Genomic DNA, 24,851 nt, shown 5'->3' with positions numbered 1-24,851 from the left:
ATCGGAGGGGAAAAGTGGTGATTGAAATTTCATGAGAAGATCCCGTCGTAACGAAGAACGCCTTTGTTTTAATGATTGCCACTCCACGTATCATGTCTGAGGCACTATCTCCCATATTTCGCGATAATACAAAACGAGCCGCCCTTTGAAATGTTTCAATATCATCCGCCAGTCTCACCTGATACGGACCTCACACCGCACAGCAATACTCCAAAGTAGGGCGGACAAGTGTAATGTAAGCAGTCTCTTTAGTAGATCTGTTGCAGCTTCTAAGTGTTCTGCAAATGAATCGCAGTCTTTGGTTTGTTCTACCCACAATATTATCTATGTGATGGTTCCACTTTAGGTTATTTGTAATCGCTAAGTGCTTAGTTGAATTTACAGCCTTCAAATTTCTGTGACTTATCGCTTAATCGAAATTTAACGGATTTCTAAGTACTCATGTGAATAACTTCACACTTTTCTTTATTCCGGGTCAATTTCCACTTATCGCACCACACAGATAAATTATCTAAATCATTTTGCAATTCATTTTGAACATCTGATGACTTCACAAGACGGTGAATGACAGCATCATCTGCAAATAATCTAAGAGGGCTACTCAGATTGTCTCCTATGTCGTTAATATAGATCAGGAACAATATAGGGCCTATAACAGTTCCTTAGGGAACGCCGGATATTACTTCTGTTTTACCCGATGACTTTCCGTCTATTACTACGAACTGTGAGCTTTCTGACAGGAAATCGCACAACTGAGGCGATATTCCGTAGACACACAGTTTGGTGAGAAGACGCTTGTTAGGAACAGTGTCGAAAGCCTTCTGAAAATCTAAAACTGTGGAGTCAATCGGAGATTAACAAACTGTTCTCTTGAGGTACAATATAAGTATATTTCCATCTGAAACTTTGTCATTGTCCTACCCGATGGTATTGACTGCTGTAGCTGAGCTCTCGAACTGGAACAGAGCTCTTGCTAGTTCGGCATTATACTGAACTCGACATGAGGGCACTGCTTTTGCTGAGAGGGGGCGTGGTCTTCTGGTGATCCTCTCACTTGTCGCTGCGGATTGCAGCGAGCCCTCACTGACGTCTGTGGTGTCCATTGGCGTTGCCAGCTTTGGTGCGGCAGTGAGATATCTGTACTATACCGCACATTATACTCAGTTATCTAAATTTTTTCTGAATTTTAATAACTATACACAGTGGCCCGTAAACAAAATCGCTCGTGAGAAGCTGGGATGGATCATCAGTCAAATGTAGATACAATTATTGAAACGTCTTTTCTTAAGAGGGTAGCACTCTCCCAACGCATGAAAAGCAGGCAACTTTCGTGACTTCATTTAACTACAATAAAAAAGTATTGCTAAATCTAATGATTTAGTTACATTGCTGACACTTTTGTTATTAAGAAATCATTTTTGTGCAGACATTGGAAGCTCCGTTTAACCGCTGTACCAGGTGGAAGGGTCCCTTGCAGCCAGAACATTAGTCATCGGCGGGAATTCCCGAAGCCCTCTCGTTTCCAATACACAGGTGATTTTTCCACCGTGTACTAACTCTAGGGATTGATCGACGAGAGGAAACGAAACACGAAATGTCTAATGAACTTACGTCCGGAAATGCATGGTTTCCATGCTAGAGACCATTTATTTAATCATACTTTGTTACAGAGACTGCGGTATAACATACCTCTAGTTACCAGTTGCTGAACCATACAGAAATCCTCTTTCGGAAAGAGTTCCTCCTCCATCTTCTTAGTGGCCATGGTTGCCCTGCGGGGCCCTTTGGCAGCTTCTGACATCCGTTGCTCTGCTCGCTCAGTATGCTTTACGTCTGTTTTTGTGCAGAAGTTGTAACAGGTTTGTCGGATCTCAAGTTCGAGCACGTTCGTCAGTTCCAGAATGCCTGTTCGGTCGCCGTTGAAATTACATGTAGAGTCCTTTGTTCCCGCTGTGAATGGTTTTCGAAGACACATTTTCACAAATACCCTTGTAACTCGATAATTATTGAGCCTTTGCCGATCTTAGGATGAACACTACAGTAAAGTAGACATCTCAGAGAAATTTATAAGCAAAAAAGAAATACATTTCTTGAAATTTTTGAAGAAGACTACATTTTAAAGTAGTTGTCAGGTTTGTAGCTGTACATATGGAAGTAAAACATGCACGATATTGAGCATCGACGAGAAGCGAGCAGAAATATTTAGGAAGTGCACAACAAAAGAATTCTGAAAACGGAACGACTAGATAGCACAACAAATGAAGAAGTACTGAGCAGAAACAGGGAGAAAAATTTTATGGCACAATTCGACTAAACCAAGGGGTGGGTTCATAGGACACCTCCTGAATCGTGGAGGAATAGTTAGTTTGATAAAGCAGCAGCCCAACAGTGACGCCAGTGTGGTTAAAATTGTAAAGGGTGACAGACGTTTGAATGTAGTAAGCAGGTTTAGCGGATGTACGTTGTAGTAGCTCTGCCAAGTTGAGGAGACTTGTGCAAGATAGACTGGTGTGGAGAACTTCATCAAACCAGTCTCCTGAATAAAGGCCTCAACCAGAATATTAAATTACTTCTTGTTTCAGTTCCGTTTCGTTTTTCATTTCTTTCTCATTTTCCAACAACATCGTTTCCTTCTCCACTGTAAAAAGCCCATCTTTCAAATGTGACAGTCGCAAATGACAGCGCGTACTTGACTGACGAACCTAAAGTGGCCGTTTCGCCAACCGCAATGTTAGGTGAAAGAGACACGAGAAGTCGATTCGGCTAATGTCTAAGCAACAAAGTGGCCTCGGAAAACGTCGATACGTCGCCGGTCCATTACGAGGCTTTCAAAGCGCTGACTGAAACCAGTCGTTAGGAAAAATCAGTATTTCTCAAGGCGTCTCCACCCGGCGATCAGCGAGACACGCGGTCCAGCCCAAACTACCGGCGCGTAAAAACTATAATCCGCGGCGAGGCGTTGCGCCAGGGGGACATAATTCGGCACCGGCAAATAACGAGCGCGTCCAGGCCCGCATTACGGCTAATGGAATATCCATAACACGTTTTCTACGCGACTGACCTTTCCATCCGCAGCGCTCCCAGCGGAGCCTATTAGCGACGGCGGCGTCGGAGGCTGTGCAGTAAAAAATGAGACGGACGGCCGGAGGGGCCAGTCGCATAAACACGACAATTACAGCCAGAGTGACGCGCTCCCAGCAGGGCCCCGGGCGCAGGTGACGAAACCTCCACTGGCTGGCTGCCTGCCCGCCCGCTATCGCAGGATCTCGCCTGCACAGATGTCGACACGCGAATGCCGTTGCGCCACCACTCATCCGCTCACAATAGCACCTCCAGAAGACGGCGTATCTGCTTCCTCTATCTGAAGATGTGCTGTGAATCGAAACGAACATTTACCGTCTTTTCACCAGGCGATTTAACTCTCAGTGGAGAAAGGTTATGTCATAGCTACACATTCGACGGCATCGGATTTATCAATTGACCAGGCAGCTCCTGGCCTAGAGGAAAGTAGACGCCGAGAGATCTCGGTCGGAGATTCTATTTTCGGTGGACTTGGTCACGCACATAGGCGTACGCAGAATATTATCCAACAGGGGACGAGTAGGGATGGCCGTTATAGCTGATTGGTTCAAATGGCTCTGAGCACTATGGGACTTAACTTCTGAGGTCATCAGTCCCCTAGAACTTAGAACTACTTAAACTTAACTAACCTAAGGATATCACACACATCCATGGCCGAGGCAGGATTAGCCGGCCGAGGTGGCCGAGTGGTTCTAGGCGCTACAGTCTGGAACCGCACGACCACTACAGTCGCAGGTTCGAATCTTGCCTCGGGCATGGATGTGTGTGATGTCCTTAGGTTGGTTAGGTTTAAGTAGTTCTAAGTTCTAGGGGACTGATGACCTCAGAAGTTAAGTCCCATAGTGCTCAGAGCCATTTGAACCGAGGCATGATTCGAACCTGCGACCGTAGCAGGAGCGCGGTTCCAGAATGTAGCGCCTAAAACCGCTCGGCCACCCCGGCCGGGCGTTATAGCTGAAACAATCGGTTTACCGTTATATCGGCTTTTTCCACGCCAGTTTAACGTAAGTGCTAAAACCGCTCAGAATAGCCAGTTTGTGAAACAAGTCATTTTCGGATTTTTATTCCTATTATTTCCCATAATAAACGTAGAAATCAAACGAAGGCCGAAAAATTTTAACTCTCTCAGTTGCATGATCCACAGAATCAAAACTTTGCATTAAATAGGCAAATAATAGGAAACTTAGTCCGTCCGCCGTTCGCTGCTTTTTTCAAAAAGTGGTAAGTGGTTCAATACTAGAAAAAAACCGGCAGTTTTCTCATATTAATTCTATTTTATTGAAATTCTGATTAAACATCATCTAATGCGCGATTATACCACTATTTGTGCACTGCTCACGAGTGAAAACTAAGGCTTCATAACTGTATTTTTAGTTTTAGTTTGTCCGTTTTCAGGTACTACAAACAGACAAAGGCATACTATGTAGACACAGGCAGCAGATCAGTTACTTCTGTTATTACTTCATACTATGAATGATTTGTGCCAACGATCTTGCCGCAGTGGTAACACCTGTTCCCGTCAGATCACCGAAGTTAAGCGCTGTCGGTCTGAGCTAACACTTGGATGGGTGACCATTCGGTCTGCGGAGCGCTGTTGGCAAGAGGGGTTCATTCAGCCCTTGTGAAGCAAACTGAGGAGCAACTTGTTTGAGAAGCAGCGGCTCCGGTCTCGTAAACTGACAGACGGGCGGGAGAGCGGTGTGCTGACCACATGCCCCTCCATATCCGCCTGTTCTGAGGATGACACGGCGGCTGGTCGGTACCGCTGCTCCTTCCAAGGCCTGTTCGGACAGTTTTTTTTATGACTGATTTGTGGTTAAGATTTCCCACAATTTTCTGTTCGCTGCTTTTCTCGAAAAGTGATAAGTGGTTGAATACCACAAAAATCACAAAAAGTGAGCAATATTCTCCTACTGATTTTAATTTTTTGGAACTTCGCTCGAACATCATGTAATCGGGGCTTATACTGCTATTGAGCATTGCAAACAGGCAGTGCTACTAAAGGGTGCAAACTAAAGCTGAATAACTCTATATTCTTCGCGTTAGTTATTCAGTTTTCAAGGGCAACAAGGAGATAAAGGCATATTACGTTGACACAGGCAGCAGATGAGCTTCTTTCAACTTTTATTTGATGCTATGAATGAATTATAGTTAAGTTTTTAATTTATTACTGTTATCACAATTTCCTTCGTTTTTATTATTTGAAAGCAAGCATGGCAGACAAGTCTTCAATCTCATAAAGCAAATGAAGCATTGTACTTCTGTGATGTCGTCAGTCATACGACCACACCGCCGCCTGAGAAATCGATCCGCCGGATACGATTCTCTCGATAAACGGAACAGAAAAACCGCTGAGCTAGCCAAAGAGTACACAGCCAGTCGCAAAAATTACGCTCGCCGCGAGGGACCGCTAGGCCACTTCATGTGTAGCAGGAGTGTAGTGCAGTTGTGCCAGTCTACAGTTCGTAGCCGCGCTCAGTGGTCAGCCAGCGCCGATGTTAGTCAGTCATAGTCTGCAGCTCAGTCATTGCCGTCGTCAAGTCCTTGTCGTCCAGTTGTAAAGTACCGTAATAGTACTACACTAAAGTCAACTTTACTAAGTTGGCAGTTATAAACAATTCTACGTTCTGTCATGTCGACAGCCAAGTTAGTCTTCAAATTCACCGGATTTGATATTCAAGATTACGAGAGTTTAACTCGTCACTGCAAGATATGTGACTTGTAAATTATGTCACTCTACAGAGGCTTAGTCTAATCGCGTCTTCTATAATTGTCATCCAACAGGTCATGGACTACAACAAAGTTAAGTAATAAATACTTTCTTAATTTGTACTCCTGATAATTAATTGTGTTTTCCTGCTGTAGCTACCAAGCAGTCTTGGCATAGTAGAACCCACGCTTCCACCTCCTTGGCTACCTCATATTTGCTTCCTCATGTTGATGGACTCGGTTATGGTGGAAGATCAAGAGCCATCAACTTCATTGCTACTTCATTTCGTAAAAATATATCCTGGCTAAGATTAGGGCCATTCTGCAATACAGCAGATGCCCAGAGACACCAGCGAGAAAGTGCAGAAAAGAGCAGGTATGAAATGATCGTATGGTATCTATTGCCCGGGATATCCCCTTCGGGGTTCTGCTGCCGTACTGGTGTAGGCACTGCATCCACGCACGTACATTAAGCCACGACACACTGCAACAGGGACGTTATCGTTTCAGTGGTGCTATAGCAGTTCTTAAGCCACGTGTTTGTTGATCGCTTTTGTCGACATTGTTACTAAAACAGCACTGATCGCTTTGCGTCTTTTCTCTAATAACGCAATATTTCAAACCAATGCAAATTTTAAGAATGAAAATTACTCCCTTTTTAACACTGGTTTACTTGCAAACGAAATATTTTAGCAGTGCTGGTGTGGCTAATTGATATTTCAATCTTTTACTCTGTTTAGCAAAAAATAGAAAAGCATCTTTTATAACGGAGACCAAGCAAATACCAAAAAGAGCTGGTTACTCAGAATTAAAATACCGTTATCGATGCTAGCAGGTTGGTTTTTCCCATCTCTAGGGACAAGGTTCCAATAGAGCCAATTTTCATATAACTGATTTATTTCTAGGGGGGGTTGAGAACGTGTCGTGTCCCAAGAAATAATTTGACAGGAAGTATACGAAGCGCACTGCATCTTAAACGTTTGATAGTAAACCAGTAAATGTTTTGAAGGTAATTTACTGTTCTAACTTAAAGGTAAGAACACATTTTTATACACCGTCCGTCAAGAACGTTCCAGGACTAATTTTATTTCTGGAGTACAAGCGAAGTCAGCGTAGTAATAACGGTGGCAATTTGAAATAACAACTGTAAACAACAGATGTGCAGTCGATCAGTGAGATGTGTGCAGGCATTGTTAAGTAGTCGACGTGTGGCCGTAGTGCGTCAACGTTGTCGTGCCACAAATCACAATGGAGCAAATCTTTAAATTAAGTACTCAGGACGCTCTGAAGAATGAACAGGGGAAAAGTGTGTGCAAAAATTTTTCCTGCACACCTTGAGTTCGAAGAAATAGCGGCTACGCGTGGACGCCTGCTACGGCTTGACTAAAATGAAGAAAGCGGGTTGTTCTTTCCTGGAAAAAACAATCAACGATGATGTTACAAATAAGAACTTACCAAACAAAGACAAAGTGCACAAATTCACATGAAGGGTCGAGGTTTTGACGACATAATCGACTTCCGAGACAATGTGACGCGAGAGCTGAGCAACGTTCCAAGAAAGGACCTTTCTGATAGTTAAATGCTTGAATGAAAGTTCCGTGCGTTCTATATTATGTAGAGCATCTTAACCTTTCCCTGTTCTTTTATTACTCCAGTCTCGAAACTTTTTGGTCTGACGGGGTATTATTAACATGAATATATTGCTAATATGAACATCGATGTAGGAAACCTTCGGAAATAACCACAGATTGGTCGGTTAATGAATTCTTAACATTCTAGGACTGAACGTACCAGTATTAGTCTTCCTGGTTGGGCACGTTATTGTGTAGCCAGGGCAATTAACCAACTTTGATTCCATAAGGAACCGTTGTGCAGGCCGACAGTAGACTTTAAAGGGAGGAGAGGCACACAGCCGCCAGTCGCAATCCCATTGGTGAGAGTAATGAAATTAGGAAGAGTAATAAAAACCAATGAGATTGCGACTGGTTGTTGTGTGCCACTCCTGCCATAGCAATTGGAATACTTAACTAATAAGTCTCTGACTGGGTGTCGCGCTGTGTTGCACCCAAGTAATTAAGGAAGAGCCAAATAACTTTGAGATCTTGAAATTTTACCGTTTTTTTCTTCTCTTCCGGAGCAGAAATTGGATTTATTTTTACATTGGCCCACAGATGAAGTATACCTGAATACATCTATAGTGAAGCACGACCGTGCTCTTCATACTGAACTACAATCGACCTACGTTGAAGCAAGACCGTGGAGCAAGCGACACTCCCATACAATTACTACGCGGGAATAACCAATTTGGGTTCCGGAGAAATGTGGGAACACGCGAGGCAGTACTAATGCTACGACTTATTTTAAAGATAAGGTAAAGGTAATCCTCCGTTTATAGCACCTGCAGATTTGTTGACTGGAATCCACTCTTTGAAATTCTGGAGGTTACACAGATAAAATATACCGAGCGACGGTTCTATACTACCTGTACAGAAAACAGACGGCAGTTACAAGGGTCGAGGAGTATGAAAGGAAGCCGGTCGAGACTGGAGTGAGACAGTGATATAGCCTCTTCCCTATGTTGATAAATCCGGACGTTGAGTAAGAAATAAAGGACACCAAGGAACAAACTGGAAACGGGAATTTAAGTTCAGGGAGAAGAAATAAAAATTTCGAGGTTTGTGTATAACATCATAATTCTGTCAGAGACGGCAATTGAGTTCGAAGAGCTGTTGAACGGGGTGGATAGTCTCCTAAAAGGAGGTTACAAAATTAACATCAGCAACATTAAAACAAGGGTCGGACGCAAAATAACTAATGACTGGCGAAGAAGAGAGGATATAAAATGCAGACTGCCATTAGCCAGAAAAACGTTTCTGGAAAAGAGAAACTTTTTAAGTGCTAGGAAGGCTCAAGGTATTTACGTTGAGTGTAACCTAGTACAGATTGAATAACAGAGGAAAAGGTGTAAACTGGGACAGCATCTTCTGTTTCTGATTTAACGATACTTCCTTTTGGAAAAAGACAAGATTTATGGTCTTATCAATATAACAAGTTTAGTAAATAATAAGAGGCAAAACGAAGATTAATACTACTTATTTCTATTAGAAAACTAAGGTTCAAAAAACTCTTAAAATAGTGTTAAACAAATGTAGTTTAAATATGGGCTCTCCAGAAGAAAGTCACAAAAAATCAATCAGGATGCTTTAATAAAACCAGATAAGACGGTAGACTAGTTAGTCTATAAGGGCAACTTGCGCGTTTAAGCATCTTAAATTAACATAAAGTTAAAAATTATTTACAGAAATCGCATACGTAATGGCCGCTTCACTTCCGGCGCTGTCCAAGTGTGTCCACATTTGCCAGGTAACACATTTAACGCCTTGAGAGAAAAGATGCATCGGTCGAGTCTGATGTATCACCATCGTTGACATCCAATTCATTATCGCTGTCCGCAAGGGGACGGACACGAGTATGATGAAGAATAGGATCGTTTTGTCGGCTGAAATTTCTTTCCTGAAAGCGTTTTGCCTTCCCAGCCCTTCTCTCCATCCGGAATCCAACACCGGAAGAACTCAGTGACCTTTTATTCACAGTAACTTTGTCAAGTGACTTCATCAGCTGAACCTTGCACGGCATTCCATGCTACTTGCTCATTAGGATCCGCGAATGGTGGTTCTCTTCTCAATATTGGGGACAGGAGACGCGTCGAACGCAGAAACTGCAGCTTAAGTCCCCTGGGTACAATGCGATGTTCAAATGGAGGCCTATATATACACCATGTAAGTAGGCTGATTATGTTTTCTCTATGTAAGTAGGCTGTTTATGTTTTCTTATTGGCAACGTTACGTAGCGCTCAATATGAAAATGAAATCACTGGCTGTGCTGTGTGCAGTCTGTGGCTAGTTTGCATTGTTGTCTGCCATTGTAGAGGGGCAGCTGGATGTTAACAGCGCGTAGCGTTGCGCAGTTGGAGGTGAGCTGCCAGCAGTGGTGGATGTGGGGAGAGAGATGGCGGAGTTTTGAAATTTGTCATGAGCTGCTATATTTATATATGATGATATCAAGGTAAATACATTGTTTGTTCTCTATTAATATCTTTCATTTGCTAACTATCCCTATCAGTAGTTAGTGCCTTCTGTAGTTTGAATCTTTTATTTAGCTGGCAGTAGTGGCACTCGCTGTATTGCAGTAGCTTGAGCAGCGAAGATTTTTGTGAGGTAAGTGATTTGTGAAAGGTATAGTTTAATGTTAGTCAGGGCCATTCTTTTGTAGGGAATTTTGCAAGTCAGATTGCGTTGCGCTAAAAATATTGTGTGTCAGGTTAAGCACAGTCATGTATAAATTGTTCAAAGGGGACGTTTCATATGTCGACCCTTAGCCGAGGATACCTCACTGGAATCTTCTGATTTTTTGTTGTAGTTTGTGTAATTAGTGTAGATTTTGTTTATTGCTAGCTCGTAATTGTAGAGAAAATCTCCTTTGGAGTTGCAGTCTTTCATTGTTGTACAGTAAAACAGTTGTGGCATGCATGTAGATTTGCACCAAGTATTTCGCAGCTGCAATTAACTAGATATTATTTTCAGTGTTATGTTAATGTGTTCTCTTATTTTTGCTCTTCAAATTGTGCTTTTCTGCGTTGTCGTGTGAAATATTGTGACAATAATGGCGTGTGAAAAACGTAATACTAGGCTCCAAAGTAAACTGAGAAATGACAGTGAAAATGAAAGCAGTGTGTTAGCGCAACCGAGTAATGAATTAACTGATGTTCAAAGTAGTAATTTGGTAATTGTGCATGGGGAAATGGAGCGGGCTGCAAACAATGGTGTAGACAGTGAAACAGGTAGTGAACAGGGAAGCATTATCGATCGATCGGTCGGCAACAGCTCGCCTCAGGAATCCGAAATGACAGGACACAATTTCGTAAATACTGTAGATTCAGGTTTTGGGTTATCACCGTTTTCTCAAATAAGTCAAGACGCATTTTCTGCTTGTCAAAATGTGAATGTTGCCGGTGCAAATGCACTGCCGAAAAGCGTAGAGAAACAGATTCCAGACACTAATACATTATTATTGCAATTAATGCAACAAATGGAACAAAATCAGAGACAAATGGGACAAAATCTTAAAAAGTTAGACACAGTGGAACAAAATCTCAAAAAGTTAGACACAGTGGAACAAAATCTCAAAAAGTTAGACACAATGGAACAAAATCTTCAAAAGTTAGACACTACACTTGAACAAACACGTGAAGATTTAACCACTGAGTTACATAACATCGAATCGAAATGTCAAAAGGTCTGTAATGACGTAAAAACACAAATTTGTGAGCATTTCCAATCTATTTTTTCGCGTCATGAAAATGTATTACAGAATCACGAAGCAGCCATAAAAAAACTGCAAACTATTGTTCATGAAAATCATGAGACCTTGCAAGCTAAAATTGACTCAGTTGCATCTACCGATTCGGTTACGCAACTTGCAAGAACTCAGGAAAACTTAAAGGACACAGTAGATACCCTGAAAATTGGTTCAGAAAGACACATGGAGGAAATAAGTACACTATCGGAGAAAGTGGCCAAACTTTCGGATCAGGTCACTAACTTATCTACAAAGATAGATGATGATCTGAATGACACAAGACCCGTAGCCTTCACTGACACAGAAGAGTATGAACAAATACGAAAATTCAAACAAAATCAAAATCAAATCAATACACTGTACAAAAGAGAAATCCGGGAAGTATAAGATCAGCTGACACAGGTAATACAAGAATTACTTATTTCAGAGGATACTCGCGCCCCAATACGGGAAGAGGGACACAGAAATACGGAACAGCCACAAAATAATAACACAGGGCATTTCAGAAGTTATGAAAGAAATTGGCAATGTGCACCGAATTTTGAGATGGAACGGCCGACACGACCTAACAATGACCGATATGCGAATCGCCGACATGATGATTTTGACTATAATCTGTTCATTACTACACGTAAATTCAAAACATTTAAGAATTCTGGCAACGTCATTCATCCACAAGCATGGCTCCATCAATTCTCTCATTGTTTTCCTCTCAACTGGTCGTCAGAACACAGATTAGAATTTATGTGTGGCTACTTGGAGAATGAACCAGCTGTAGGAATGCGATCGGTAATTCACGATTGCCACAGTGAAGGAGAGTTTTACCATGCCTTCCTCTCAGCATATTGGTCTTAAGCCACACAAGACCGAGTAAAACATGGCATCATAATGATGAAACATTTCGAACAATTTGAATTTTCCAGTCTTGTGAAATATTTTGAAGACATGTTGCATAAGAATCAGTATCTTTCAAACCCATACAGCCCCTCAGAACTCATCCGCATTTGCTTACTCAAATTGCCTGAACATTTACGACGTATTATTTTAGCAGGACGTTGTAAAGAAGACATTGAGGCTTTTCAGGGACTGTTACAAGAACTGGAAATTGACACAGACAGTCGCGGGATGCGAAAACAGGAAAACAATCACTACAGGTCACTTCCGTCACAATTCCGTGACGACAGAAACAATAACTGGACACGACAGGTCTATTCTTACAACGCAAATCGTGACCAAAATAGACACCACCTGTACGACAACCGTTGGCAGAGTAGTAATAATTACAGGGAAAGATCACCTCTCCGCGGTAGTGACTATCACAGAGACAATAAGAGAAACAGACAATATGGGAACCAAAATAAATACTATCAAGGGAGGCAGAATAACTTCAGACGCAACAGTTCGGCGCAGAGTTACGATTCAGGGAGAAATTCTCCACCACATGACCGACAAACAAGAAACTATGTAAAGTACCGACAAAACGACAGACGTGAATTTCATCAGAACTGGCGGGATTCTAACAGAGCTGGGCCCTCTCGGCAAGGTGAATTTGTAGAAGTTAGGTCTCCTAATCCCAATAACGACGCGCGCCAACAAAGGAACAGACAATGACTCGCACCGCAGGCATCCGTGTGCGCCGGCTGGCTCAGAGAAAAATAACATAGACGCTAACCTTGAGAAAAATTCCAGTATTCTTTACTGACGTATACCACATGATAATTGCGTTGAAGTTGAAACTCTGCGTACTAGGAAGAGTAAAGGTTTACACCACATTTCACATGTAAAACCGTTTATTGAGAGATAATCTGCTTTTTAACTTTGTCTTTGCCATAAAACTTTTCACTTCACATCTCTAGTATGCTTTGTCAGACTTAAGAAACTGTTAACATGCAACAATGTTTGAAGTTAAATATCCAGTCTAGAACCTAGGGAACATTTTTAAACAGAAATTACGATTGCATTGTTATAGTGAACAGACGACACAGTGTTGTATTTGTACATTCTTGCTTGTTAGTTGCTTGATTACGTAACAACTATCAGGCTCACATACTTAGAACATATACCGGCACTGCTAATGAGATTTTCATGTAACATTTTGGTTTACTTGAAAAGACATTCTTTATTTCAAGTGCTTTTTGTAGGATTAAATATGAATTAGCACTTTGTTTCTTTGACAGCTACACAATTATATCACGACGCTACTAATGTGTGACACAATTTACATTGTTGCTTGTGTGCTGTATCTGCTTTATATCTGCACAGTTTTTTTGAATTCTTCTGCAAAGTAAAATATGTTTTAGTAGTAACTTTTGTGGTATAGCTACATGAGACTGCCTTTTCCGTAGCACAACAATATGTTACAGCACAGTACTTTCTTCATCATGGCAATAAGCGTAATAACTAAGATATCTATATGCCAAGCATTTCACTTTTGTTTATCATGAGGTAAGTACATTGACTTCTGCAGAACTTAGCTTTTGGAGGACAATAACTACGGCACTTCCACAGAGATTATCTTACAGCAAAAGGCACATTTAGCGCTACAGTACACGTATTTGAGTCATTAATTTTGTACTTAAAACATTTATTTTTAAAGATTTTTTGAATTACAAAGAAAGTTTTCCGTGATACATTTCATTCCATTGCTGTAATCTGTAACACCTGAGGGTATAATTACATTAATCCTCAGGGAGGTACACGCTTACTTTGTGTACCATGTGTGTGGCAACCACAAGGAACCCTAGCTAGTATGGTATTTGCTTATACAACTTTACACATCGGTACCATATTTCTCTAACACACAAATTACACAGCTATCTGATCATTTAACTGAGAGATAAACATTTTTTTTACTACATCAGTGACACATGTTTACGCAATCCACAGTTGGGTAACTTCACACTTATGAAACTGTATTTTGTCTGTACTTTGTAAACTGTTCATATTTTTTCGGAATCATTGTGGTACTAGGAGAGCTTTGAATGATGTATTTGGTAAGGGAGCATGATTTTAAAGTACGTTTGAGGCAGATGACACTTTTGACATGAGCAGAGAATTTTTTTAATTATTGGAGGAAGCTACGACGATTTTGAGATTTGACTGAGGTGTTATGATGTTATTTTTACGACGACGATGTGTATTATGCTGCTGAGGTATGTTTATGATTAATAGGGTGAGGCTATATGAGTTATTTGATTATGCTTCATATTTATAATGACGAAATATTGACGAGTGTCGATGGATACGTATATGTGTAATAAGGTAAGGAGTAATGAATAGTGGGTAGGGACTCTTGACTTGTGAAACAGGATGTTGGAAACCAAGAATCGTACTTTAAGAGTTATGAAATGTGCGTAAATGCATGACTGTATCACAATGCCGGCGAAAATTTTTTGGACACTTATATTTATAGGATTTTGTTTCTACGCATTTGCAACGCTAATTCTTGACCTGTGAAATATTTTTATATGAGACTGTCACTGTAGCGGAAACTGCTGTCGTAAATATTTCCGTAAGAAAGTTAAGTGACCACCTGCACGTAATGCGTCGCGGGCACCCACCTGGGCGACAGCTGCCCGAAAAAAAGCCATTAGCCTTTCAGCGGCACAGGTAGAAAAAAAAAGGGAGGCCATTATCCTGGCTATTGACGTTCCTTTGTAGAAAGCATCGCAAATATTACACGCTCATTACCTGAAAACATATGGTTACTCGTACTTTGTGCTAATTACTGAAATGCTTATGAATTGATGGGAAATATTCGTACATCTGCACACCTGATTATGACAAGTGTCTTTCTACGAGAGTTGAGAGCTACTGACTTACGAAATGCCACATGACTATTGAATGATATTTTTATGCTTTGGTTTGCATAATTGCTTATTTCATTTGACATCTGTTTTCCAGCTGTGTTGCAGCATTGGTTTTATAAAATAAAATTAAATGCATTTGCTAATGTGAACACTTTCTGTCAACAGATCTATTAAATAATAATTTTGTGATCCACATTCTTCAAAAAAGGAGCACTTGGAAAGGAAAGAACAATAAGAAGGGACTAGTAACAGTAACTGCACACATAATATTCTTTTCAAGTACATGGTAATATTTCTTTTACAATAAGTTGTTGTGGTGCACCACTTTAATTACCTAGACATTAAGATGTGATTATACATTTCCCTTATCTGCATTGTTATCTTTAGTGTACTATTTTTTCTGCTTGAGCTATGTCATGTTTAAATATAAGCTGCTGTTTGCCAGGCATAGTGCTACTGAACTTTAATTTGTGTTACTCTGCTAAGCCAGATTTATTTTTTTGTTTGCTGCGCATTGCCTCATATTAGTTGTAATGTTGAATTGCTTGGTAATTTAGATTTAGTGTAGCTTACTTTGCGATTTTCCATTTTTTTTCATTGCTGTTTATATTAATTGTTTTATGTGATGCTGCATTGCCTCGTCCCTTAGTTTAGCATCTGAGCTCAGTAGATTTAAGTTAGCTTAAGAGGGGGTAGCCTATAAGAGAATGAGTTGCGATGAATTTGAAGAAATGCACTGAGAGGTTATACGAGAAAAGTACAGAAAGCAGGTATAGATAGGACTTTTGGAAATAATGAAGAACGAAGGGAGATCTCCGAGAAGTAAAGAAAGTTTTGTTTGCAAAATACTGCAGTAAAACAAACCCTGTCCTTTCCTTGTATTATTCCGCTATATGTTTGTGTACCCTTGGGTATTTATGTTTTTCCTGTATTTATATGTTTATCTGATAAGACTTATATTGTAGAATTTTTCTAACACTAAGCTACATTCACTATGATGAGGAATACTGTTATCCTCGAATATAATTGGCATTAATAATATGTTATTTACTTTGTAAAGATGTTAGACATTATTTATTCTGTTTTGTGTTAATGCTCATGTGTGAAGTTGATGTTTCGAAAGTTATTCCGATCTTTTATGTATGTACTCATGTCATAATTCCGGTACCATTGATGTATATGTTTATTTCTATTATTTTGTAAAGCCCCTATTATCTACAAATGTTATCTGTATTATTATGTTTCAATGATGTTTTCTGTATCTTTATAATTGTATTCTTATGTTATGAAATTGTAATTGACACCAGTTCACTGCACATGTTTCTGTTGGTCATAGTATATGGACAATATGTGAGAAGTAGGGACTGTTAGTGTTTGCACGTGTGTTAATAATTCAGCAAGGGACTGGATAACAGCATTGCTGGTTCTAAGGACAATTCCAAAAACTTTGTGAGTGCACAAGTGGTGGTTTATGGACTTGCTATATTATCCGCAAGACTCTTTAATGGTGATTGTGCACCTGCACAGTCACAACAGATGGCTGCTGGCTATCTCTACAAGGACTACAGTGGGTCTACATCTTTGATGATCCATCAATACCATTATTTCTACAAGGACTGCAGTGGGTCTGCACCTCTGGTGGCCCACCAATACCGTAATCTCTACCAAGACTACAGTGGGTCTGCTCTGTGATGACCGACCTACCAATATTCTTCAAAACGTCGAATGACTCTGCTGTGGGTTTGCTCCATTGTGGCCCATTACCTGTCAGCATGTCAAGAGTCAGCACTGTCTTTCCGTTGGAAGGACAGCACTACTTCTTCAACATTGCATGGAAATCCACTACTTCTGTGTGCAATTTCTTTTACTAATGAGACTTTGTGAAAAAAAACTGTAATTACTATTATGATGATGATTAGGACTATCTTTATGGACTGTGAGAAAATTTTAGCTTTTGACCAACATTGTATCAATTAGTGTGTGCATTTGATATATTTGTTATTGCAATTATGTAAAATTTTTTCAAATCTGTATTGGCCACTGCCCAACCCAATTTGTAAAATTTTTTGTGGGGAGCATGGGGGCTATGTAAGTAGGCTGTTTATGCTTTCTCTATGTAAGTAGGCTGTTTATGTTTTCTTATTGGCAATGTTACGTAGCGCTCAATATGAAAATGAAATCACTGGCTGTGCTGTGTGCAGTCTGTGGCTAGTTTGCATTGTTGTCTGCCATTGTAGAGGGGCAGCTGGATGTTAACAACGCGTAGCGTTGCGCAGTTGGAGGTGAGCCGCCAGCAGTGGTGGATGTGGGGAGAGAGATGGCGGAGTTTTGAAATTTGTCATGAACTGCTATATTTATATATGATGATATCAAGGTAAATACATTGTTTGTTCTCTATTAATATCTTTCATTTGCTAACTATCCCTATCAGTAGTTAGTGCCTTCTGTAGTTTGAATCTTTTATTTAGCTGGCAGTAGTGGCACTCTCTGTATTGCAGTAGCTTGAGCAGCGAAGATTTTTGTGAGGTAAGTGATTTGTGAAAGGTATAGTTTAATGTTAGTCAGGGCCATTCTTTTGTAGGGAATTTTGAAAGTCAGATTGCGTTGCGCTAAAAATATTGTGTGTCAGGTTAAGCACAGTCATGTATAATTGTTCAAAGGGGACGTTTCAACCAATGCCACTTAACGAAGATGGCTGCTATCACATGTAACATAAGGACATGTTGTTAATTATACCTTAGAATTCTGCTTTCCGGGTAAAATTACTTTAAACTGACGGCAAGGATATGATATTGATACGGTTTCCCATACCCGTCAAAGGCTTGCAATCCAGAACAAGTACCAGTTCGGACGCTGCATTCATACCTGCTGGAAGAAGTGTGTTACATCCGATCAACAATCGGCACTGCTTACGATCCTGGACCCCTGTTCTCAGCATCTATCGTACCGCCATGGGGAGTCGTGCCCATACTTACACCTGTGCCCATTTTTACGCCTTCTCCTATAAACGGTTCATTTTATAAGAAAATAGACCCTTTAAAAATTCTACACAACGATGAACATTAGTTGAGTAGATCGAATATCTAATGAGGAGATAATGAATCGAATTGAGAAGAAATGAGATTTCTGACACAGTTTGACTAATTGAAGGGATTGCTCAATCCGACACATGCTGAGGGTATCACGGAATCGTCAATTTGGTAATGAAGTGAAGCGCAGGGGAGAAAATAGTAGAGGGAGACCAACGCTTGAATATAGTAAGCAGGTTCAGATTAGGTAGATCTGAATAGGTGTACATGGATGAATGAGGCTTGAGCAGGATAGACTAGCCTGGAGAGAGGCATCAAAACATTCTTCGGACTAAGGACCACAACTATAAGCAGTATGATTTTGGGTATACAACATAAATATTTGAACTTGATGGAACTTTGCAAAATATGTTAATGAAAACGAGGCTCGGGCATTTGCAGCGAGACAAGTTGAGGGAGAAGTGATAGTGTAACTGTCAGTCACCAAATAAGACCCACGTGCTCAAGAAGAAAGTAGATAATATTGCAAGAAGAACTGCCCTGTCCAGAATTCAATAATCAGGTTATAGTCCTTACCGATCTCTCACATCAAAAAGTCGTTACAAATGCCTCCAGGAGACAGTTAAAAATATAGTACAAGTCCTAATGATTTCTGTCGTAAACCTTGTAAACTTTTAGATTCGGTACGAAGAGATCAGGCCTAAAAAGGTACGGTTATTAGAATACATTATCATGTCCTAAGGAGATGATTGCAAGGGTAAGACATATGGTAACCAAAAAAGGAAGAAAAAGTAAAGGCCACGTACTAAAGTGTCGAAATAAATTTCAAATGTGGGAGATCACTTGTTAGTTGACGGCAAGAGCAGAAGTAGGTGAATGAAATCTTACAAACACAAAGAAGGTGACGAGAGTTTCACAGTGATATACTGTGCTTCAGTGCATATCTAGAAGTGCTACACACTGTCCAAGACACTGACGTGCCTATTATTTTTCAATGTCTCTCCTTTGCTATTCTTGAGGCAAATTATACATCGATGTCATTCGTGAAGTTGACTGTTCCTTGCGTTTTTTCCGTTTCTTTCGCCACGCCTAGCCATTCTTTCCTACAAAGCATAATTGTCTGAATTTGATTGGTGATTTCATGTCTGTTCCTTAGGCGACCGAGGGGTGCCGGTAAAGTAATGTGTTACTCGGATATTGGGCTTTTTATCACCATTTTCGTGGCTCCATTGAAAGGGTACAGTACCGCCCGACATTGAAAATAGGTACAACATTCTTCGTTATTCTTGTCACTACAACATATTTTTTCTAATAATAACTCAATTTCAATTAATACAGCGAAGCCAGATACCAGTGTGGGAAAGAATAACAATTTATTTATTTAATTGATCACATGTGCACTCCCACAAAATAAATCCCTACATCCAGTTTGGTGAGATCTGTGAAATGAATGAATGTATGGTCGTCTGCTAACCGCAGATAGTGAATGTGAATATATGATCATCTTTGAGACGATCTTTTGGTCACCTTTGGTGGAACCAAAGAGATGAAATTTACCGGAGCTTTGAGCGCCTGAAATGTGGCTGACCAATGGGTAGCATGGTCTTCCCCCACCTCGACGGAGGTGCGAGATGACCTGGAGAACGGCCATGTTTCAGCACTCTGCCGCTGGATCTTGTGTTGTTAAGACCTGTCTTAGTTGTGCTCTGTAAAGAGAAAAGAGTGGAGACGTGGTATGCATGTGAAATACTTAAGAGTAGTTTAGAATATTAATTTCTCTATTTCAGGAACTTTTGTGGGGAGAACTAAATGTCAGGCAGGTAATATTAAGGGGATCGTAGTAATATTCGGAAGCGACCAACGGTCACAGTGAAACCACGTGTAGGAATAAGTTGAAATACTTCCGAATGCTTAAGTTAAGCTGAATTACTAGCGTGTGTACTATAAGTTGGAAATATTTAAGAAATGGCGTGTGCAGGACTTGAAATTAGAGACGAGTACTTCCACGTGGTGAGTACTGTGTGAGTCTCTATCTGTGTATGAGACAAAGGGTAAAGAGAAGTACTCGTTCATGGTATCAGTTGAGGACTCGCGTGTGTGATAAATATGTTCTTAATATTACTTTGCGTGTTATGTTTCCGTGTGACGCTTGATTCAAACTATAATACTCTGAGGGAGAAGTAAGGTGAGTCAGCCGTCTATCCAGCAACGCCACTTGGCTTGCATTGCACAGGAAGACGTGCATATATCCTCCAGAGTTTATAGTAGGAAAGAAAAGTTACGAAGTGGGGCAGTGTCGTGTGAAACTGAGATAAATACTAATTGAAGTGGGAACGCTGAAAGTGATGTGATTATAACGTTGTGACTATTCTTTGTATTGTATGTTGCCAGTGTGATGTATTTCATGAAATTTAAGTATGTGTGGTTGGCATGGGAGAGTAACAAGATAGTTTCAGAGGCAGTGGGTTATGTATATTCCTTTTTGTACCACTCGGTCTGGAGGAAATTTTCGTGATGATGAGTGTGAGAGTCGAAGTGCGAGATATAGCAAAAGATCCACCATCCTATCCAGAAAGTGCGCTGTAGCGTTAAATAATTACGAGACCATAAGATAGAGAATCACCAATGTAAAGCCATGCCCACTGGGCGGAATTTCTCATGTGTTATTTTATTTATTTATTTATTTATTTATTTATTGTTCCGTGGGACCACATTTAGGAGAAGTCTCCATGGTCATGGAACGAGTCAATACATGAAATTATAACACGATTGTAGAAACAGATAAAATGAAATATAAGAAATATATTCAGGCGACAAGTCGTTAGTTTAAATAAAGAAAATCAAGAATGTAACACTGGAATTTGCTTAATTTTTTAGCTCTTCCAGGAGCTCCTCGACAGAATAGAAGGAGTGAGCCCTGAGGAAACTCTTCAGTTTAGACTTAAAAGTGTTTGGGCTACTGCTAAGATTTTTGAGTTCTTGTGGTAGCTTATTGAAAATGGATGCAGCAGAATACTGCACTCCTTTCTGCACAAGAGTCAAGGAAGTGCATTCCACATGCAGATTTGATTTCTGCCTAGTATCAACTGAGTGAAAGCTGCTAACTCTTGGGAATAAGCTAATATTGCTAACAACAAACGACATTAAAGAAAATACATACTGTGAGGGCAATGTCAAAATTCCCAGACTATTGAATAGGGGTCGACAAGAGGTTTTCGAACTTACACCATACATAGCTCGAACAGCCCGTTTTTGAGCCAAAAATACCCTTTTTGAATCAGAAGAATTACCCCAAAAAATAATACCATATGACATAAGCGTATGAAAATATGCGAAGTATACTTCTTTTCGTGCTGAAATGTCACTTATTTCAGATACTGTTCTAATGGTAAATAAAGCAGCATTTAGTTTCTGAACAAGATCCTGAACACGGGCTTTCCACAACAGCTTACTATCTACCCGTACGCCTAGGAACTTGAACTGTTCCGTTTCGCTTATAACATGCCCATTCTGTCTGATTAAAATGTCAGTTCTTGTTGAATTGTGGGTTAGAAACTGTAAAAACTGAGTCTTACTGTGATTTAGGATCAAATTATTTTCCACAAGCCACGAACTTATATCATGAACTACATTATTTGATAATGTTTCAATATTACACTCAAGATCCTTCACTACCAAGGTGGTGTCATCAGCAAACAGAAATATTTTTGAATCACCTGTAATACTAGAAGGGATATCATTTACATAAATAAGAAACAGCAGTGGCCCCAGCACCGAGCCTTGGGGAACGCCCCATTTAACAGTGCCCCATTGGGACTGAACATCATTACCACTCTCAATATTGCGGAGGATTACCTTCTGCTTTCTGTTCTTAAAGTAGGAGGCGAACCAATTGTAAGCTACTCCCCTTACTCCATAATGTTCCAACTTATGCAGTAATATTTTGTGGTCAACACAGTCAAAAGCCTTCGTTAAATCAAAGAAAACACCTAACGTTTGCAACCTTTTATTTAATCCATCCAAAACCTCACAGAGAAAAGAGACTATAGCATTTTCAGTTGTTAAGCCATTTCTAAAACCAAACTGTACATTTGACAGCAAATTACGTGAATTTAAATGCTGCAGTAACCTTGTATATACAACCCTCTCGATAACTTTAGCAAACACCGATGGCATAGAAATAGGTCTATAATTGTCAACATTATCCCTATCTCCCTTTTTATAAAGTGGCTTCACTACCGAGTACTTTAATCGGTCAGGAAACCGACCACTCCTAAAGGAAAAGTTACAGATATGGCGAAGTACTAAGCTAACATACGTGGAACAATACTTCAGTATTCTGCTAGATACCCCGTCATATCCATGAGAGTTCTTGGTCTTTAGTGATTTAATTATTAACTCAATCTCCCTCTTGTCAGTATCATGGAGGAGCATTTCAGGTAACAGTCTCGGAACACTTTTTTCTAAGAGCGCTATATGATTTCCTGTTGGGACTAGGTTTCTATTTAGTTCACCTGCTATATTCAGAAAGTGATTATTAAGTACTGTACATATATGCGACTTATCAGTAACACGGACATCCCCACTACGCACTGATTCTATATTCTCGACCTGTCTCTGCAGACCAGCCACTTCCTTTACGACTGACCATATGGTTTTAATTTTATCCTGAGACTTAGCTATTCTATCTGCATCCCACATACTTTTTGCCTTCCTAATAACTTTTTTAAGCACATTACAATACTGTTTGTAATGGGCTGCTGCATTTAGATTTTGACTGTTTCTAACGTTTTGATATAATTGTCACTTTGTTCTACAAGATATTCTTATCCCTTTAGTCAGCCACCCAGGCTGCCTGTTTGTGCTAGTACCCTGTTTTGAACGTTCTAACGGAAAACAACTTTCAAAGAGCACGAGGAAAGTCTTGAGGAAAGCATTATATTTATCGTCTACTGTATCAGCACTATAAACATCTTGCCACTCTTGTTCCTTGATAAGGTTTACAAAAGTCTGTACAGCAACTGGATCAGCTTTCCTAAAAAGTTGGTAACTATATTTAACATGTGTTGCAGCACAAAAATCTTTTAGACTTAAAATTTGTGCATCATGATCTGAAAGGCCATTCACCTTTTTGCTAACAGAATGCCCTTCTAATAATGACGAATGAACAAAAATATTGTCTATGGTTGTTCTACTGTTCCCTTGCACTCTCGTTGGAAAGAATATGGTTTGCATAAGATTATATGAATTAAGGAGGTCTACCAGCATCCTTTTCCTTGCACAATCACTTATACAATTAATATTGAAGTTACCACATATAACTAACTTTTTGTATTTCCTATAAAGTGAACCAAGAACCTCCTCTAGCTTTAGCAAAAATGTTGTGAAATCGGAGTCTGGGGATCTATAAATAACAAGAGTAAGAAGTTTAGCTCCACTAAATTTAACCACACCGGCACAACATTCAAACACCTTTTCAGTGAAGTACTTTGAAACATCAATTGACTCAAATGGGATACCGTTTTTCACATACATGGCTACTCCCCCACACCGCAAAGAGCTCCTAGAAAAGCTGCCAGCCAACCTGTATCCTGGTAAAGGAAGCCTCTGAATTATCTCCTTATTTAAGAAGTGTTCAGATATACCAATAATTTCAGAGTCAACATCTATAAGCAGTTCACTAACTTTATCTCTAATACCTTGTATATTTTGATGAAATATACTAATTCCCTCATTAATCGGATACCCAAGCTTTGTAGAAAGTGGCTTCTTTGTTAGAGAGACTTCCCTTAAGCAGGACTACCTATCAGCTGACTTCAATCTAAAAAAGGTACAGCTCTAACACCCACAACTACCGGAATTTTCCCATGAGTGATCCCACCAGCTCCACCTATGCTGTCACCTATAAGTTTTGCCAACCTCCCCTTCCCATACCTGTTGAGGTGACGGCCATGTCTAGTGAAACCCGTCCTACTGATAGACTCCACCGACACCACTGAAATGTGACTCATGCCTTCTGTCATCAGCGCATCCCCAAGTCTCATGTTATTACACCTGACGGCTGTATTAAGATTAGGCCGATCGTGACGCTGAAACAGTTCCACGAAATGCACATTCGTGTGTTTAGGTTATAGAATTTATCAGAATAAATAAGATAGTGAAAAGAAAAAGATTGGTGGCCTTTTCCTTCGAATAGTATGTTGTCATGATACCCAGAAATTATAATGTGTGCGCCATTCACATTCAGTGCGATGGCCACGTGTTGATCAAAGCCGTTAAATAAGAAAGAAAATGTATTGCCAGTGCGTAGTGATCAGTCAGAGTTGTGTAAATTACTAATAAACAGTTGTGCGTTTCCGTTTCCGTTGCGCAATATTCAAACAGGAGAATAACTTGTAACTTAATTGTGAGTACTAGAGCTCATGTTACTCGATAAATAAGAATGAATCCACGCGCTTGGCAGACCACTCATCTTGCAGGCCTAACTGCTTGATTCCACAGTATGAGCAAGGCATGTGGGTGCCTCTCACCATAAGTACTGGCGTTTATAGTCTAACAGTTTTCACCAATATCGATTTCTGAAAAAAAAATGAAGCCCTTCAAGAGAAGTTGCCAACTATCATGTGAAGGTGAAACTGGGAGAAAAAGTCAACAAGGTTTAGAAGACACCCGTTTAGGACAGTTCCTTCAGAGGTTAATGCAAAAAGACAAAGTTCACCTGATCAGAAAAAGCATTTACATTTTAATTAGGCGCTTTTTCTTTAGATAGGTTTCATTATATAGGATATATAGATAACAGCTACGCGACACATTTTAGCCGCACTTCGGGGAGAGTACGCGCACTTCCATGATGTTGTAGACTGCA

Source organism: Schistocerca americana, chromosome 4 (genome assembly GCF_021461395.2).
Source record: "Schistocerca americana isolate TAMUIC-IGC-003095 chromosome 4, iqSchAmer2.1, whole genome shotgun sequence".
Classification (NCBI taxonomy): domain Eukaryota; kingdom Metazoa; phylum Arthropoda; class Insecta; order Orthoptera; family Acrididae; genus Schistocerca; species Schistocerca americana.
This window is presented reverse-complemented; position numbering follows the sequence as displayed.